This window comes from Mustela nigripes, chromosome 3 (genome assembly GCF_022355385.1).
Source record: "Mustela nigripes isolate SB6536 chromosome 3, MUSNIG.SB6536, whole genome shotgun sequence".
NCBI lineage: Eukaryota > Metazoa > Chordata > Mammalia > Carnivora > Mustelidae > Mustela > Mustela nigripes.
In genome coordinates, this window is record NC_081559.1 from 59,647,607 (window position 1) to 59,651,489 (window position 3,883).

Here is a 3,883-nt window from a genome sequence, read left to right on the forward strand (position 1 = left end):
TATAGAAAAGATACAGTGAAAAAAAAAATGAAAGAAAAAAACAAGAAAAGATACAATGAGATAAATAAAGCACTCAGCACTGTGCCAAGTCCTTAGTAAATGTTTGAAAATGGTGACTGTCTTCACTATAACTAGACATGGTAAATTCACCTTTTTATATATAAATCTCTGATAATGTAGAACTCACATTTTGCCTCATTATCTTTCCTTAGTAAGAATAAAAACACTTTGAATTGTGAAAGTCATGAGTTTTTACAATAATGTGAATCAAATTGATTATATGTATGTTTATACTAGAGACATTCTTAAATATCTACTAATGCACCCTCATATCGTCCATATTTTCAAACTTGAAGTTTATAATTCCATTAGACTCTTAAATAATTTTTGTAATCTAAGGATTATAAGACATTGTAGTGGAAATAGTATTACCTGCTATTTTTCTTTTCACTAGTTTGTTAGTTTTGATTTTTTTTAAGAATAATTAGCCTTTCATTAACTGAGACCATGTATCTACAAACAATAAAATCCTTAAAATCATTTCCCAACTGAAAATATGTGTATAATAGATGTGCCATTCCAAAAACCTAAACCTGTCACTAACATTTAACAACTCTTTCACATTCTGTAGATTAGAGAGAATAGCTTAGAGAATAGCTATTAGAGAATATTAGAGAAAAGTTTAGAGAATATCCTAGAATTAGAGAATAGCTTAGAATCTTAGGATAGTTTAGAGAGAATAGCTTAGAACCGCTTTTCTACCTCCCCAGTGTTATTCACTGTCACATAAAAAGTTTCATTTGCATTGTTACTCTGCAGATAGTAAGCTTATTTTTTTGTTTGTTTGTTTGTTTTTAAGGGAAATAAAGATATTAGACCAATTTTAAGATAAATAAAAATAAAATATCATTTACTCAATGAGAAAGCCCATTTAGTTGATTTCTGTTCTTTCTGACCATCCTCATTTCTGCCTACCCCTTCTACCTCCTTCAAATTCCTTTAAAGTCAGGACTTAAAGAATACCAGGAAGAGAAATGAAATACAGAGAAGCAGGAATGTGATGAATCCATCTGTAATTGGTATGGATGACATACAAATAGGGTCAATTGGGATTTTAGACACTATAGAATTAACTCATTCAACAAGTTTAAGAATATTTCTATTTAATTTTGTGAATCCCTTAGGAGGGCCTTCAATCCTTTAGGAGGGTCTTATCTGATCATCCAACCATATTTATTAGAAAAGAAATTATGTTCTCTAAAAATAAAGGAAGTGTACAAATATGGATCCTACAGCTTCACAAACCACGTAGAAAATAGGTAATTGAAACTGTATGGCTTTGGTGGGAAAGTAACCAGCTCAAGGTGGTAATGTAAATGTCACTGTTAGGAAGAGGGTAGAGAATCTTTCAGTTTCAATGGTTGGGAAAGACCGTTTTATCATTTTAGCCATTGACTTGAGCATTACTTACTTAAAATTAAAAACTTAACTACTATAGCAAAGTATTGATTTATTAATAATCCAGGCTCAATTTTTTAATTAAGACTTTATTTTTTAAGAGCAATTTAATGTTCCCAGCAAAACTGAGAGCAAATTACAGAATTTCCAGATATCCTGGCTTAAGTTTAGCTCATTTAACTGGCATACACAAGAGTCTTCAAATTATGGTAGACTTAGGTTGGTAGAAATGACTGTCAATAGAACAGTAGGTAGAAGTGATTTTCTAAGGCTCATAATACTGCTGAATTAATAATGTGTCTTTATTACTTGCTCTTTACAGAACTGAGTAGATGAAATGCACTTATATTGAACTGAGTGAATATTTGGTTATCCTAAGATGTCTTGTATTTAGATAACGTCTTCTGGCATTATTTGGAATAATTTGGCTAAGCATCAGGTGATATGATGATATATGAAGATATTTTAATATAATGTGAATGTAGATGTCATTGTGGTATTTTATTGGTTGTGTTATATTTTTATAAAGTCTTTCATTGCAAATTTTCACTAAAAATGGATTGAATTGAAGAAAAGGTGAGGGTAAAAGGGATGATCTAAATCATGTATATATGCAATATCTTTTTATCACATCAATGACTTTTGTTTATTTTTATGATATTTATTAAAGATCCTTGTTTCAAATGGAGTTGCACAGCATTCATGTCCACGTTGACTGGAATTCACACCTCTCTGCATAAGTCATTGTTTAGAGCTAAGGATGATTTAAAAGTGATTAAAATGACTTTGGCAGTACTATTCCCCTTTTAATTTCTAGTTGGTAGCTAAATCACTTTGGCTCACTATGAGAACCGAGTGACTCAGTCCCAGATGTTTTCTTGAATTTCCCATTGAAATCTGTTGGGAGAAACTCTTTTACCCCTAGACTCAAGGTCCTCAAACCAGCGTTTCTGGCCTCATCCATAAGCTTGACAGAAATGTAAGTAGTGTCTTACTGGATCTACCGAGTCAGAATCTCTGGGATTGGGGCCCAGGAAACCTTCGACAGGCATCTCTAGGTAATATTTATGCATTGAAGGACCACTGCCCTAGGACAAGGAGATTTAAAAAAGACAGATGCAAAGTAAGCTAATGGTACCTAGACGGGGTTGGAGCAGTAAAGAGTACGTCGCTACCTTCTACTATCCAGTCAGTGGCAAACAGCCACTTGCTTCCTATTGTATAGTGTTCTTCAAGAGTTCTCTAGCGCCGCAGTGGTGGATTAAAAGGAGACACAGAGTGTGTTATGTGCATATGGGTGAGGTCAGAAATGGTAACAAGTAGATATGGAAAGAGACAAAAAAGAAAAATGCCTTCTAAAGTGTTGATATATAGTATGAGCTGATAATTTAATTCTTGGATAATTTCCAAATATTACAATTTAATAGCATTGACTTGAAAATAATATGGTATAAGGATCAATTGAAAACTGTATTGTAAAATCATATTAATATGGTGAGACAAAAGTGATGAGATGTTATGCTACTTGTTTTTGAGAGGATTTGGTAAAATAGGAAGCATTTTGATTAACATGTATACCATTTTTCAATATGTCCAAATGATATGGTATATTTAGTTTCTTTGTGGAGAAGCTAATAACAGTCATTGCGTAACATAAGGAAGTGCTTATTCTGTTCATGTATTACACAAGGCAAAGCAGACAATAAGACTACAGAGAGCAGAAATAGAAACCACACTACCTTTATAAACGTCCCCACAGCAGGCTTAGCAAATTGTGAATCACTGCTACTTGATCCAAAATTAGTCTTTTCAGAAATATTCACAAACCGAAATCAAGATTTCCTTGGGCTCCTACACTTGATCTAGCCTCCTATCACTCACTAATTTGGTGGTTCAGTTCTTCGTGTTAACATCTTAAACAGTTTTCTATAGATCACATTTGTGGTCTTTTGTAGACATCTTTAAAAGAACTATTGAATTGGTCCTGTTTCTGATTTAAAGTACAAAGTGCCTGTGCACTACTTTTCAGATGCAGTGTAAACTAAATTCCTAGTTGTCAGATTCCATGTCTCCAAAATGTGGCAGACAGAGATGGAATCAGAGAATCTGCTTATATAAACAATATGTTTACGTTTTTGTTTTTTTAATTTAAAGCATAACATTGCCAAGAAATAAATGCCATAGAACTTTGGTAGACAAAAATACCAGCGGAGATGGCAAATGGAGAAGAGGTTAAACCGTATTTCCTTTTCTTGTAAATATTTAAAGGCAGTTCCTTTTATATGTTCAGAATAGTTGCCCTATATCCACAATAAAAACATGTCAGTATTTTATGTGAATTCCTTAGAGTTAAATATACAGGCTGCGTTCCTGGCCCGAGGGGCCCGGAATTCCAAACACTAAGGGTGCTGCTTGTCATTTTTAC